This window comes from Olea europaea, chromosome 8, assembly GCF_002742605.1.
Source record: "Olea europaea var. sylvestris chromosome 8, O_europaea_v1, whole genome shotgun sequence".
NCBI lineage: Eukaryota > Viridiplantae > Streptophyta > Magnoliopsida > Lamiales > Oleaceae > Olea > Olea europaea.
This window is the reverse complement of record NC_036244.1, coordinates 17,033,180-17,050,585: the sequence shown is the minus strand read 5'-3', so window position 1 is coordinate 17,050,585 and position 17,406 is coordinate 17,033,180. Positions and strand designations below refer to the sequence as shown.

The 17,406-nt window shown below is 34.3% G+C and overlaps 1 pseudogene; it reads left to right on the top strand.

Annotated features, from left to right (window-relative positions):
- LOC111398370 overlaps positions 1-17,406 on the top strand; it is a 41,423-nt pseudogene that overhangs the window by 3,937 nt on the left and 20,080 nt on the right.

Below are 17,406 nucleotides of genomic sequence, written 5' to 3'. Positions count from 1 at the left end.
TGCGCCGTCGTGGATGGTGGTTTCGCCACCCAACTAGAGAAACATGGTGCCTCCATTAATGACCCTCTTTGGAGCGCCCTTTGTCTCATCAAAGACCCTGATCTCATCGAAAGGGTATATATTGGTCTCAGGATCGATTATTCACACAAACAATTTGCAAAAACAAATAAAAATTGTAGAAAGTAAAACACTAAGAATTTTCGCCCCTTAGGGTCTAGATGTTCAGTCAGAGTCTACTTACTCGTTGAGCATCTACCAAGTAGATTTGGCTCAAGTCTACTAAGAATCACAAAGAATCGATACAAAAATGTATTAATAAGTTTTCTTTCGCCTCCTTTTGCAAAGAAATTGATCTCCTCACAATCTCTCAAATTGTATACAAAATACAATACGAACATCGCTACAAACTTTACAGCGATTAGAAATCAAAATCACGAAGCAGAAAGATCTCTCAAGAGGAGACGAAGAGAAAACCCTAAAAAGAGACTGTACAGTGCCACGAAGGGTCATAGGAAGCTTTTATAGTCCAACCAAAGAGTTCAGATCCAATGGTCACAACAAAACAAGATGTAGGGCTAGTAATTAATCCCCACATAGAGAAAAGACGTGTTTCCAATAACATGTTTCACTTAAGGATAAAACCCGGTAGCCCAACAACATGGCCCAATGACAATAAGAATTGGCCCAATCCAGGAATAGAGAGGCAGCCCAAAATAATCTCCATCTTGCTGCTCTATTCTTGGGATTCTTTTGTCGATTGAAGACCGTCTACTTGTTTCATTTGCTCTACAAAACCTGTAAAAAGAAAAAGAAAATAGTTAGTTCATATTCAAAAATAAGGCAGAATAAAAACTGAAATTGTATCTATTATCTTCAAGATATATTTAGAATTTTCAAACAGTTTCTGAACTTGTTTAAAGGTAGAACTTTAGTACCAATGTCAGAAGGATAAAATTCAGTTGAAATTTTAACCAAGTTAATTAAACATTTTTCAACCATATTTCTACCAAAATGAAATTTAATGTCAACTTGCTTAATCCTATCACGATATATAAGATTTCTGCTTAAATAAATTGCACTTTTGTTATCTGTACAAATTCTAACTACTTCATTCATAAAACCAGTTTCATTTAACAAGCCCCTTAACCATAATCCTTCTTTAACAGCATCACATGCTGCAATATACTCAACTCTTATAGAAGATAAACCTACAAGTTTTTGTAATGGGGACTTCCAACTAATACAACTATCTATCACAAAGAGTAAACACATAAGAAGAAGTTGATATTTTTTTTTATCTAAATCGCCTGCAAAATCAGAGTTTGTATAACCTCTTAAAATAACGCCTTCATTACATCTTTGAAATCTTAATCCCAGTTCAGTTGAGCCCTTTAAGTACCTAATCATCCATTTTATTGTTAACCAATGACTTTCACGTGGATTAGCCATAAATCTATTAAGAATACTTATTTCATGAGCTAAATTAGGTCTATTGCATATCATAAGGTACATAATAGAGCCAACAACATTAGCATAAAGTATTTTACTCATTCTATCATACTCTTCATAAGTTTTTGGGGATTGTTCACTAAAAAGCTTCAAATGATTTGCTATAGGCAAAGTCACGGGTTCACTTTCAATCATAGCAAAATTTTCAAGTATCTTATTTGTATAAGAGTTTTGATTCACATACAAAATACAGTTCTTTCTATCTCTTTTAATCTCCATACCTAAAATTCTTTTTGCTTGTCTTAAATCTTTCATTTTAAATTCAGTTTTAAGTTTTTCTTTAACAAAATCAATTTCAAATCTATCATGAGAAGCAATAAGTATATCATCAACATATAATAAGAGATAGATAGAGTCAGGTCCTCTTAACCCTTTGGAGAACAAAAAAGAATCAAAATTACTCTTAAAAATCCCATTTTTTGAACATAAGAGTAAAATTTCTTATACCATTGCCTAAATGTCTGTTTCAATCCATAAAGTGACATTTTTAACAAATAGACCTGGTCAAATTTTGGATTGATTTCAAACCCCTTTGGCTGAGTCATATAAATGGTTTCTTCAAGGTCACTATTTAGGAAACAGTCTTAACATCAAGCTGATCCAATTCCTAGTTGAAGTGAGCTGTCAAAGCCAACAGAATTCTGATAGAGGTTTACTTAGCAACAGGTGAAAATATTTCATTATAGTTAATACCTCTCTTTGTGTAAAGCTTTTTGCCACACGTTTGGCCTTATATCTTATACCCTAGAATCAAGTTCACTTTCTTTAATTTTGTAAACCCATTTACAGTCGATAACCTATTGGTGTTTAGGTCCATTGACAAGGATCCGTGTTTTATTTTTAATTAAAGAATCAATCTCTTCTTGCATGGCTTCCAGCCAAAATTTTGATTCTTTACAGTTTACTACTTCTTCAAAGGTTGTAGGTTCAGAGTTAACATATTCAAGCTTAGTATAGAAAGCCACAAATTCATCTGTGTGGATTTTAGTAGAAAGGAACCTATTTCTTCTTCCTCTGTCCCTAGTCAACCGATAATTTTCAAGAGCAGATACTTGAGATTGATTTTTAGTATCAAATTAATCTTGAGGCTAATTTATATCAGATTGAGTAGTCTCTACCTCAATCAAATAATCAGGTTCAATAGGGTCATTTTCCAGATTTTCAAGAAAGTTTCTTTAATAGGCGTTATTCTATTAATGTTTTGATATAATGAATTCTTACAAGAGAACTGACTTTCATCAAAGATTACATTTCTACTATGATTACTCTGAACCCATCTTTACCTTTCACCTACAGTCTATAGCCCTTTGTTTCTACTCCATAACCTAGAAAAACACATTTATGATATCTGAGTTCGAATTTGCCTATATCTTGGTAAGAATAGGCAGCACAACCAAATACCTTTAGTTATAAAATAATTTGGAGACTTTCCAGACTACAAATATTCAGGGATTTGAAAATTAATAGCACTTGAAAGAATTCGATTTATAAGATAAGTGACAATTTTTAAGGCTTCTTCCCAAAAGAATTTTGGAAGTCCAGAACTTAGTAACATATATCTAACCTTTTTCAACAAGTTTCTATTCATCCTTTCAGTAATACCATTCTGTAGAGGAGTGTATATTATTGTTATGCGCCTCAAAATCCCAGATTCTTTACAAAATGAGTAAAATTCAAATTTACAAAATTCATGCCCATTATCTGTTCTAATTGCATTGATCTTCTTATATGTCTAATTTTCTATCTTAAGTTTTCGTTGCTTAAAAGTTTGGAAAGTATCAGATTTATATTTTAAAAGAAATGTCTAGATTTTTCTTGAAAAATCGTTTACAATTAACAAATAAAATCTAAACCTACTTAAAGTACTTACTGATGCTGGACCTCACAAGTCAGCATGTAAATACTCAAGTGTAGAGGTGGATTTATGGACCCTAGTTTTAAAAGGCAATTTATTTTGTTTACCAATAATACAATCTTCACAAAACTCAAATTTTTCAATATTATCATTTTCAAAATATTTTAATTTGTTTAAAATAGTCAATCCCTTTTTACTAATATGGCCTAGTCTGCTATGCCAAATCAGGGTTTTGTTTTCATAGGACTTCACAACTGTAGAGCTGATTCCAACCAATGGTTCAGCCTACTGTGTGAAGATCCTATTGCGTTTAGGAGGAGAAATTATTTCTTTAAAATTTAGACTTATTCTGGTTAATCCTTTTTAGATCCTGATCTCATATTCATCATCCAACTGCTCAAGCGAAATCAAATTTCTTTAAAATCAGGCACATATCTAGTTTGGGACAGTTCAAAGGTATTATTGTTTTCTAGAAAAAGCTTTAGATTTTCAACATCTTTTATTTGACAAGTCATGTTATTTCCTATCTAAACTTGACCACTACTAAGCTCAGTAAAGTTAGTGAACAATTCTTTAATGTGACACATATGAATAGAACACCCAGAGTCTAAAACCTATTCATTTAGGTTTCTTTTGGATGTGGTAGCAAGGAGAACTCCCTAAATGTCAGATTCATTATTCCAGGCAATATCTATAGACCCATCTATATTTGTTTTTCCTTTCATATATGATATTTTCTTAAAACAGTCTTTTATGAGATGTCCAGTTTTACCATAATAGTTACATTTTATGGCTAGTAATTTAGGTTTTATTTGAGTTTTATTACGATTCTTGAATTTTGGAAATTGAGGTCTTTCTTTCTTGTGTGAACTGAAATTGCATAGATTGTTCTCATTGGTATTTTTGTTATGATTTACCTTTTCCTAACATTTAGACTTTCCCCAAATTTAGGATATTTAGATTTAGATTTCAATTCAAGTTCCCCAGTCCTTAAAGATAATATAACAATATCAATGGTAAGGTTAGTTCTCCCATACTCTAAGGCATTTCTCAGATCTTTGTATTTATCACCCAGTGCATTTAACATAGCAACAACTTGTTGATCTTCAGACAATTTCTCATCACGATCAATTAACTCTTGAATCAGTCTTGTGAATTTATCAATGTTTTCATCTAAGCTTGAAGGGAGATCAAATCTAAAATTGTAAAATTGGCTCAGTAGTTAGCATTTATTAGGCATAGATTTTGTCAGATATAGGGACTCAAGTTTGGTCCAAAAACCTTATGTATTAGTAGTTTATCCAACCTTTCTAATAACACTATCAGACAGGTGCAAAAATAAAAAACTCCAAGCAATCTCATCTAATTCCTGTCTTTTGTAGGCACTGATCTCAGTACCTGATGTCCCATCAATAACCCCAACACATCTCTGTTGTAATAATAGAGCTCTCATTTTCTAACACTACAAACTAAATTCTCCAGTCATTCTCCAAATTTCTACCTCAATTTTTTGTGCAGTAGTCATGATTACAGATAAAGTCAAAGATTCAAGTTTATATGCCACACAGGGTATAACAAGTATAGATAGAGTGAGAGAACGATAAAGATTCCAATGTCACAATCTAATATTAAGATATGCAGTTGATCAACAAGAATAATTTAAATCAAATTAAGCTGCCAATTTGAAAGGCTTAAGGAGTGGTGACCCGTGAGTTCACTACCCCTTTAAATTCTCATGTCCTCGTAGGATATCTTGGACAAAGAAAGGCAGCAGTAGATCACGTACCTTAATAACCAACTCAAAATAGGCAACACACAATTTAACAATTGACTAAAAAATAAAGAGTATAAGGAATTTATCCCAAAACTGAAACCTTAATGTTTCAGAGTAAAGAAGGTAGTAAGGGAATACCAGAACCGATTGCACAATCCAAGATATTACACAAGAAGCCAACAAGTCACGGCAACTCAGTGTGACTCAGTAATGAGTTACAAGAAATCAGTAAGAATCAGAGTGAGTCAAGTTAACTCACCGTCACTCAGAACAAGTTTTGAAAGAAAACAACTTAGTGGTAATCAGAAAACCCAGAACTTCAAGAATTCCATAAAATACAACTCTCTTTCAAGAAAGTAAACAAGCAGTATCACAAACTACTCAAAAAGATCCAATCAAAAATTGAATCGAAGGTAAAGCCAGAAATTTCAGAAACACACTTAGTTTTCAAAAAAAAACTCAAGAAATTTCAAAGGAGTTTTAGATTTGCAATCTAGGGTTTTCAAAAACTTTTAAACCTAAACCCTAACCCTTTGAGAAAGGGTGCTCTGATACCACTTGTTGGTCTCAGGATCGATTATTCACACAAAAATAATTTGTAAAAACAAGTAAAAATTGCTGAAAGTAAAACACTAAGAATTTTCAACCCTTAGGACCTGGATGTTTAGTCGGAGTCTACTTACCTGTTGAGCATCTACCAAGTAGATTTCGTTCAAATCCACTAAGAATCACAAATAATCAATACAAAAATATACGAAGAAAACACAATTTCTTCACTTAAGTTTTCTTTCGCCTCCCGTTACAAGGAAATTGCTCTTTTCACAATCTCTCAAATTGTATACTAAATACAATACAAACATCACTAAAATTTTTACAGAGATTGGAAATCAAAATCTTGAAGTAGAAAGAACTCTCAAAAGGAGACGAAGAGAAAACCCTAAAAAAGAGACTGTACAGTGCCACAAAGGGTCACAGGATGCTTTTATAGTCCAATCAAATGAGTCCAGATCGAACGGTCACAACAAAACCAGATGTAGGGCCAGCGATTAATCTCACAATTTAGAGAAAAGACACATTTCCAAAAACATGTTTTACTTAAAGATAAAACCCGATGGCTTAACAGCATGACCCAATGACAATAAGAATTGGCCCAATCTAATAATAGAGAGGCAACCCACAACAGTACATTACATATCCCTACAGATGTTTGTATTCTTGTATACATATATAACATTGATTGATTTGAAAATCTGAAATTATTTTTCTTTGAGTGCTGGTTCATTTGGAGTACTTGGAAGCTGGTGCAAATATATTAGTAACTTTATCTTATCAAGTTTGTTCTTCTACAAACTATTTCTACTTCAATAGACTGATAGAATTTGATGTGCTTTTAGTTAACTTTATAAAGGGGATAATTTTTTCTGTACATTGATAATCAAAGCATTTGTTGGATCTTTTCAAAATTCTAATGTTGGCTTCTTTTATATGGCACAAATAGGCCACTCTCCCAGGGTTTTCAGTCCAGGGGATTGTCCACGGAAGAAGTAGACTCACTGCTTGAGAAAAATGGCAAAATTGCACACATTCTGGGCTTCAAAGATAAGGAGTTCTGGACATAATAACAACAGGGCTCTAGTTGCAGCCTCCATTGGAAGCTATGGTGCATATCTTGCAGATGGTTCAGAATACAGGTGCCAATGATTGCTTACAAAATTGATAGTATCTTTTATCTCAGTGGGAACTATAGACAGAATATGACTTTAGAGAAATTGAAGGATTTTCATCGGCACAGGATGCAAGTTCCTGTGGAAGCAGGGCCAGATTTGCTTGCATTTGAGACCATTCCAAACAAACTGGAGGCTCAAGTATGCTTATTTTCTTAACCATTTGATAATTAAAACACTTCAGTAATTTTAATATTTCTCAAGTTTGTAACTAGACTCCATTATAGAACAAATGAATATACAATTTAACTTATTTTTCACAATCTTTGTGGATTTATATATTTTTGATTCATTGAATGCTTATATTAAATGGCACATGGACTTCCATACATATTTAAGAACTTTAAACACATAACCTCAAGACATAAGCATCTGGATGTAAATCCACGTGGTCTGCCTCAGAACTTAAAGAAAAAAGAAAAACTATACTTCTAGACTTCTTTAGAGGACTAGCATCGAACTGTCAAAAGATGGTTATAATTTTCGAGCAAGGAAAGAAAATGAGTGCTTTAACATGTTACCTCATTCTGTCCTATAACATTTTGTTGTCATAAATTTGATTGACAGGCTTGTGTGGAGTTGCTTGATGAACAAAACGTCGATATCCATCTTGGGTATGTTTCCGCTCTGTAGAGGGTGAGAATGCGCCCTCAAGAGAAGGCCTTACAGAGTGACTTGACAGAATAAACAAGAGTAACAAAGTTTGTGCAGTTGGACAAAATTGTGTGTAATACATTAATTTAATAAAAAAGAAAAAGAAAAAAAGAAAAGTCAAAGATGTCAACAAAAAAAAAAGAGTAAAATGTTAAAAACAATTAAAAAATTGAAATGGCTGGCGGTGGATATTCACCAAAGTCATCCAAATCCATTCCCATTTATATATATATTAACCAAACCCATTTTCCACATTAAAACACACACAAACACACAGTGAAGAAAAAAACGTGCAGAGAGGAAAGAAAGAGAAGGGAGGAAAGAAGGAGGAAAGAAGAAAAAAAAAGAAAAATCTCGCCAACATATTAGAGAATAAGTTCTTCTCCCATTATGTTTGAATTCTTCAAAGTTGAAAGTAAGTAAAAATGTTACTTATTGTCAAGTTATGTTTACTTTTATAGTTGTTAGATTTTTAGACTAAATTCAATTTTATTGAAGGGGTTAAGTATAATAAACTATGAAATTGAGTAAATGAAAGAAAAATTAGTTTTATTGATTAAAGAGACTTTATAAATTGCTTAAACGTGGAAAAATTAATTTTGAGTATCGTTTATTTAATTATTAAAATTACTTAAAATAATTAATTATTGATTTAAAAATTATATCATATTTCAGGCGGTGATACGGATATCGGGATAGTTTACCAACCGAGTTGATCTTGCTAACATAGTTCTGTGAGTGGAAAAATATAAATATTTTTTAAGTATTTATAAACTAAGTATATTATTAAAGTATGTGCAATTATGTGAATTATTTGCTCAAGATAGTGAGCGATGCTAGGTCTCGTCTAAGCCCTTCTGCGGATTCTCAAGCAACATCAAAGAGAATAGGGGTTTGCCCACTAAGAGCCCATCATTTACCCGCGAGCAAAATTGGACAGTTTCTTTGCAACAACTAAGAGAAAGATCTTGCCTTTAGACGAGAATGTCAGGCCGAAACCAACATAAAGAAAGGCGGGCCTAGCGAGCCCGCTAGTTGAGGCATTCTTGATTAAGAAGAAATTATTCTCTCCAGACAGCTTAACTCTGTCAAGCCTATACGAGTAGTGAAGAAGTATAGAGAACTTTTGTTGGTTCTTTTCCAATGGTTCGTTTCGTCCTCCTATCTACGCAATTCTCTGTCTTCATTCGTGATCATGTTGCGCGAAAGGTAGTTGTATAGGTGCGGCTGTGAAAGGGCGATTTTCCCTTTTCATCCAGAAACGATTTGTATATATATTTCACAGAAACGTGAAATTAAAGTAGGTTACAAAGTAGCTGGAAGACACGGAAATAAAGGTATCATTTCCAAAATTTTGCCTAGACAAGATATGCCTTATCTGCAAGATGGAAGACTTGTTGATATGGTTTTCAATCCATTAGGAGTATCTTCACCTCTTCTAGAATGGAAGCTTATCCTTGATTTTTTTTTTATTTCGTATTGCTATTTTGAAATAATAAAAAAAGGTTTATGGATGAAGTAATCAGAATGACAAATGGTTACGGTTGCGAAAGGCGGAGAAAGTTGGGAACCATCGGTTACCTTTCGAATCAAATTAGCGACGAGCCGAGACTAAATATGATTTGGAAACTGATTCTCTAACCTTCTGACCTATAGGGATGGAAATTGACCCGATCCGAGCCCTACAGTCAAGGACTACAGGAGAAATCTTCGCGGAGGAAACATAAGAAATTGTCTGACGCATCAGCCGTAGAAGTTAATATGAAATGACTTGATTTAACTCCAGTGAGTGTAATACCTGAAGCGAGCCATAGAGCTACTTTGAGGAGATAGGCGAGGTTCCCAAGTGGTTCCCATGTCCATGTCCTTTTTTTACGATGACCTTCCGGGAAGAATGCCATCCCCGCACATTAGGGCCCTCCACATCACTGTAGAAATATGTGGATAGTTCTGAAACTTTAGACTTGAAGTCTACTAATTACTCATTTGATTTGATATAAGTTCGGAATCCATTGAGGAAGAGCTGGGCAGGGGAAATCCATACGGGTCGAGTGGGCTTTATAGTTTGCTTGCTCTCAGTTGCTTTTAAGCTTTCAGGCTTATAGAGGTCTATATCTTTCTATGATAGATAGATCTATTGAGAAATGGATATTGATCTGGTTTCCAGACCTATGAACAAGAGAGATTCATAAATATCCATTTTAAAAAAGAGATGAATAGATAGGGCGAAGCCAGCTGAAGGAAAGGCGCTTTAGCGAACTAGGCCCCGTCTCTCTCTTATAAGGCAGTGAAAACCCTAGCTTGGAGTAGTCCCGATCTCTACTTCATGAAATTCATAATTAACTATACAAAAGTCCCTTCATTATCTTACTTTTTCTCCTCTTGATATTGGTTCCTCCCCTGCTATGAGTTCTCTTTCCGACAGGTTGACTACTATACTTGACTTGCCCATAGAATTGACTAAAGCCAAAAGTAGAGAATAGGGCTATTTCAGCTCACAACATATGGCATTTACCTGTACTGTTGGGCTCTATTTCACCCAACCAATCAAGTAAGGTGACGGATGTTCTTTTGTTGGTAATTTCAAATAATCCACTAGCTTCTTTGCTACAAAATTCTTGCAACTCCCATTGTCAATAATTAACTCACAAGTTCTCTCTCTTTACAACCTTGCCTGGAAGGGCCGTAATCAAATCATCTTGGGAGTTGCCGGTGCGAATTCTCGCACTTCCTTTCTGCTCTCTGAATCCTTGCCGGATCTCCTTTCTTATTCATTTGGGGATGGCCCCTCATGGATGTTATCAGAAAAGAGAGTGCTCGAATGGAACAACGGCCAACAAAGACCGTAATTACATAGATAACTGCTCCTCCCCTTCTCCGTCTTTAAGGCTTTAAGGTGAACCGTATGGCAGCTGGAAAGAAAGACGACCTCACCTTCTCGTAAATGGTGTTCGTGTGAGCCATTTTAGTATCCTCTGTTGATTAGATTTATTAGATAAAGGAAGCTAAACCCGAGGCTCAAAATGATTGTGAGGCTTACGCAGACCTTTGCGGTGTATAATGAAGGGTTTCATTTGCATATTGGCATAAAAGAATAAAATCCCTCCAAGAAAAATACAACCAAGAAAATAAGAGAGCTTTGTTTCTAGAGTTCGAAGGGATGCAATGTAACGTGAAATTTGAAAAAGGTTAGGTTGGGGCCATTTGCTCATATGTCCCTAAACAAGACAGCCAAATTCAGCAAATAAAAAATAGCTATTCATTTATGGACCACCTAGCAAACAACAAACAAGCATCTTCCACTTCCTCAAGTAGGCTGCATTTTTTTTTAAACATTTCTGGTCTTTCAACAGCATTGACTTTTGGAAGAAAAATCCGATTAACATCTATGTATTTTATAATACAATTTTCTTTCTGACTTGACCCTCGAGTTCTCTGGAGTCCATGTCAACTTGTCTCAAGTGAGGTTTGAGGTCAAGGTATTGCTTGGTTGGTGTACTAGGGCGATGCGAATCCCAACTCCTTCGTTAGCTAGTTTAGCTTTCCCTCTTTTCAATCAACTGGGATACCATTCATCTTCCTCTATCAATTCCTTTTGTTTTGAATAAGGCTCTACTCCTTCAAGCCTTTTCTACTACCCCAAGTTGTTTATATCCCACAATAAATTTGAAGCTTTGGTACCAACTTTCATGGGCCCAACTAGTCACTCCTCCCTAAAGAGCATGAGGAGCATGTGAACTTGTGGTAGAAGGAGACATCAAGATGCTGGAGGTGTCATACCCCTTGAAATTACAAAATAAATGCATTTTTCTAGTACAATATTTTCACTCCCATGTTCCCCACAACTATACTACATGTAAAAGAATTGGCCTATAACACTCTCCCCCACTTAAATGGTCTTCGTCCTCGTTTTCGAGATTCTTCCACTTGACTAGAAACTCACGGTGTTGTGTAATGTAGTCTATCCTCTCTGGTTCTCTAGTTATCGTTCTTTTTAACTCGCTACATCTCTTTACTCTAGTTAGAAATTCACTGACGCTTTACTCGTTCCGATATTACACTTGTTTCCAATGGTCCAGCACTTCATTCGTGAATAGAGCTTTTAGAAAGGAACGAAGTAGCTCGATGATTTGAAGTTGGTTCGAGCCCTCCTAAAGAGGAAAGCCAGTTCCTTTCCCTTGCCAATTATTTAATCAGCTCCAAGATCTTGTGAATAGTCTCTCGTGGAACGCACCTTGACGTAACTTTCTATTCGGCTAAGAAAAAGACCTCTCCCTGCGATAGATCTGCCTTAACGGGGGATACAGTCTGTATGAAACATTCACTTAGTTTATAATTCCACCTAGTGAGAACCAGAGTTGAGGATTCTTCACGCCAACCTATCATCGATTGGCCAGAGATGAAACAAGAGCAGGGAAATCTATTTTTACCGTGTAATGTCCAATGGCTAGCAAGAGACTTCTTAAGGCATTTTAGGCAAACGGGTTCAGTTAGAGAGTATTGAAGAGTTTCCAATCTCTGATGCTCGAAGTGGTTAGTATAAGTGAGGAAGATAAGCTTTCAAACTTTATGGCTGGATTGCAGGTGTGGGTTCAGAACGAACTTAGGAGGGAGAAAGTGAATGAACCTCGCTTCAGCTATCACGGTAGCAAAGAGTTTAATGGACTTCAAAGGAAGGGAAGAACGATCATGAAGCATCAACATCCAAAGCGTTGACAACAAGGGCAAAGGCAAAGCGACCCGACTTTTTCATTTGCGGTGGTCCTCCACAGAGCTAAATGTTCGATTGATTATCCGCAAGTGGACGAGATCGTGAACCAGTAATATAATAGTGTGTAGAGTGTCAAACCCACGAGGACTATGTGTTTAATCTAGTTAAAATTAATAGTACCCTTAATCGAATAGCAAAAGCAACTTGTGACTAAATAATATTAAATCTAGCAAAAATCTAGCAACTAAATTGAAGCAAAGTAAAAATTTATCAAATTCGTGGAAGTATTGTTAAGATATGGAATCCTCCTTGATACTCCATTTTTAGTTCTACAATTTAAATTGACAATTTAAAATCATGCTTGTTAGTCAATATTCCTATTTTAATTGAAAACCTCTCTCGATAGTTATCAAATCTATTCTCCTCATGCGACCTTTCTATCCATCGATGAAAGATGCGAACATGATAAATGCATTAAACGAGCTCGAACATCTTATAAAAATCATATGAAGTATAGAGGTATATTTCTATCCTCTATTGAACCTCACAATATTTAATATTTTGTGCTAATGATCCTATTGTCTCTCTCGATAACAATAAAATCCACAAACAATTCAACTAGTGACCAATTAATTGAAAAGCATGAAAATGATAATAAACATCCAAACAATTAAACAAATTAACATAAATTAAATTATTCAAATTAAAAATTCATAACAAGGGTTCATACATCCTAGCAAATATGAAAAATTAGCCTAACATATTTAAATTACAAGAAATCATATATAAGTGGAAAGATATAACTCGGATTTTTGATAAATTGAGAAAATGAAGATAAATCTTAAAATCTTGAATCTCTTCAATGTTTTCTTAATAAATCTCCACTTGCGCTCTCTCTTCTTTATCCAATACCAAGTTTGAATCTTCACTTGATTGAATTCTTGCAAGTCCCGTTCAATTCTCTCACAAAAACAATGAATTCTCCTCATTTGATAATGATAATTGATGAATATTGGAGTATATGTATAAGAGAAAAGTATGAGAGACCCCTTTGTGTATTCTCCTATTGGGTACCTGTAGTGGTCAAAAATTGGTGAAAAATTACATCCAAATTGGTTTCCAAAAGAGTTCCAATCGAAAAAGGAAAGTTACACTCGCGCGCGGATTTTTTGTCTCTGCACAGTAGTCAGTATTTTGATCATAACCTTGTCTCCCGATATCCGATTGAGTTGATTCAAAATGCGTTGAAAAGCTAACTAAAAGGGCTGCGCCATAGATATTTTCCAATTCGGACATTTACTATGCCAAAAATTGGTCGCAATCCTTGACTAAAAATCTGAAAAATATATCATGTAATTGGAAGTCGATTTATGGTAATATTCTGATGATATTTCATTCCTTTTTAACTTCTAATTGCATTCAAATGACTCCCATAAATCTGTAAAATATCTCTTATGGTCCAATTCTACCATTGGATATTTGCAATTTGGTCCTCAACTTTGTACTTCGTCATTTTTCGCCATTTTTCACTTCTTTCTTTCGGTTTAACTTCCAACCATCGAATTTTACCTAATAAATGAAATAGATAAAAAATTAGGCTATAATTGCTTTAAAGAACTATTAAATGTCTATATTTTTAGGTCTACATAAGTGTATAGAATACACTTATCAAACACTCTCAAACTTAAACATTTGTTTGTCCTCAAATAAAATCATAACTTAACTTAACAAACACACAAACATGTAAAATATTTTGGTTGGATAATCTAGCTTTTTACATCGGGAATGGAGATCACCATATTAAATTTACAAATTGCTTCAAAGTCACAACACCAAACCAATATCCATTTTTTTTAATGCAAAATCGACGTGTGTGTGTGTGTGTGTGTGAAGAACTAGGTAGACATCAATGACTTCACAAGTTGTTCTAATTTTCGACCCTCTATGGTCAAATTTATCCTTTCATCTCTCGTAAGATTTACATACCCCAAACTTAATTTTTTCACTCTTTCCCCAGCGTGTGATCTAAGATTGAATTTTTCATTACTATCCTCACCCTCTCCAATTTGGGTGGATGTCATTAGTTGCAAGTCAACACATCAATGAATAAGGATTCTCTAATTATTTGATTGTTTTGACTGCAAGACTCAACTAGGCTAATTATCCTTCATCGAAAGTCAAATTCCCTCGAACAAGTCTTAGAACTTAACAAAACATTTAATGCAATTTATGATTATGATTATTATTATTATTATTATTATTATTATTATTATTATTATTATTATTATTTTGTTTTTTGTTTTTGTTTTTTGCACTCTCCCTTAAGCTTTCCAGATGACCCATGTAGCGAGCTTTAGGCCGATATCTCCCAAGTAAAATGGCATTAGGGCACCAGGTTACCTTTCAACCAAATTTAGACATACCTATATGAGACCGTACAATAGATCTTCAAGGACGGAGGACGGTCTCTTGAGGCTTAATAACCTGAGTCAAAGAGGCTTCGAGGAGAACAATTTTTATTTTTATTTATTTATTTTTTTTTGCACTCTTCCTTAAGCTTTGTAGATGACCCGTGTAGCAGGGTTCAAGTCGATGACTCCCAAGTGAGATGACTTTAGGGCATCAGGTTTTAAGATACCCTTACAGACTTAATTACTCAGTCATAAATGCTTCAAAGAGAAATTTTTTATTTTAAAATATATGTCTTGATTAGTGCAATGTCCCTTATCATACACCTATTCAAGAAAACTGATCTCTAACTTGAGACTTTCACCCAATTTTATCATGTTCATCTCAAACAATCCAAACAATTTTTTTTTTCACATAAGGAATCCCTAGCCACATCCGTATCTTCCTACAATAGTAAAATCACCCCAAACTATGCTATATTTGGTCCAATGATAATTAGTTTAGTGTAGTTTGAGTAAAGCATCTATGTCCAACTAAATCCACATATCAAGAGCATGAAACAACTCATTTCATTATAATGTCAAACTCAATTCTAGTGCGCGTATAATATCAAGTTTTGCAAAGTTAAACTTTAATCACTCTAGCATGCAACATATCCACGGTTCATAAATTAACACTAAATCTCAATTTGGATCATCATTGCTGGCTAAACTATCCAACCCACACAAGCACGCAACCTAATAAAAAAAAATTTTGTTGTTATTTTTTTTTTAAATAGTACTAAACAAACGTACCAAAACACACAAGCATACGAAAACAAAAAAAAAAAACTCAATGTCTTTTTTCACACCCAAACTTAAACCCGACATTGTCCTCAATGTCATAAAGCAAAAGTAAGAGTATAAGGGAATGGGGAATAAAATACTCCCTGAAGTTTCTGTTGAATATGTGAGGCACTATGGATGACGGCTCGACAATCTCTGTCGTCATATTTCTCCTTTGGTCTATGTTAGTTTGAGTGTTCCACGACATCATGTTCCTAACATAGCAGTTCAAATCAAACATTAAAAATCAAATAACCTAGAACATATGTTACTTAGTCCAAACAATCAAAATACCAACAATAAATTGATGGCATAAGAGAAGTATTGAGGATGGTGATACCCTACAAATTAAAACGTGCATAAATCTAATGCAACCTAATATTCAAAACAAATCTATATGCGATGCGATGCTGAAAGCAAAATAAATAAAATGGTTAAAAGATTGGGTTGCCTCCCAATAAGCACTTAATTTATAGTCTTTAGTTAGACTGTATGGATGAATTGATTACGGTGGCTTAAATATGTGTTTTGAGCTTTTACACTCCTTACAATTTTCGGCCTTGCATCCTCGTTTTGCCCTCTAAACCTTGAATCTGAAAGCCCAAGAATGACTAACCAAGAGGGGGGGGGGATGAATTGGTTATTAAAACTTTTTCGAAAATAATTCTAGATATATCTATTGCATAAATATGAAATTGAATAATGAAGATAGTGTAAAGTTAATAAGTAAAAGGGATAGAGTGCAAGCGATTTAATAGGAGGTTCGATCCAAATCAACCGATCTACGTCCTCCGTTACCAAGCTCTCCGTCACGAGCAAGGCCTTTTTCACTATCTTGATTGACTTATGGTGCAATCCAACTCTTACAACACTTCCGGTGACTTACAATCAAGGAACACCGATCCTTTTACAACCGTTGAACTTTTCGGAACTTCAACACGACCCACAATTCAATCAAAACTAAGCTTTACAAAAAGGAATCTTCTCCCACAATAAAGATATATTCAAAGTTGTGTACAATGGAGAAAAGTAGGCTAACACTTTAATGAATGACTATAAGTAAAGCTCAAGTGTTAGGTTTGAAAAACTTTGATCAATGATTTTCAAAAGTAAACTCAATCAAAAGTTTTCCAAAAGTGAATGAATTGATAAATATAAATAAGGAGTAGAGAGTTAAAACTTGAAGTATCTCAATTTAATGCTCTTGGAAGTGATAATTATTAATATAAGAGGTTGCGGGTATTTATACAGTCCAAACGTTAAAAAAATCTGAATTTACGAATGACTCGTCCAGTCGACCACCTCTTGTCCGGAAGACCAATATAGCCGTTTGTACAGTAAAAATCAGAAGTCAGAACGGTCAAATTTTGGACCGTTGGAGAGGTCTAATCGACCACGTCCCGTGGCCGGCCGACCACTCCGACATTGCGGTCTTTTCACGTTTTGACTTCGTTTGTTCCGATTTAAAAATTTTGAAGTGTATGGACTTTTGCAAAATATTTTTAACTAAAATTTCATAATAAAAATGTCTTTAAAGTCCATATATCATTTTCATGTTAGATTAAAAAAAAGTTTGTATTCGAATTATTTTAGTGCACAAAAATTATTTTTAATGCATGGCAAGATTTTGAGCTTAACTATTCTTTGCTAAATATCAAAGCATTAGTACCCTTACATTTTGCCTAAGACATCAAGTCTTTACTTCGAAGTTTGCCTCGTCTTGATCTTTCTTTGATGTCATCTCTTACGTTCTTGATCTTGATCTTTCTTAGCATTTATCTCTTATACTTTTTGTCTCGAATGATTTGACTTGAATACATGACTTCTATTTTGATCTTCATTTGAAGTCCGATAATACATGATTGATTTGAACATTGAACTATCATTACTAAAAAGAATTTGTTATAAATAATCTTGTTTGTTATGATCAAAACATTGAGGATTAA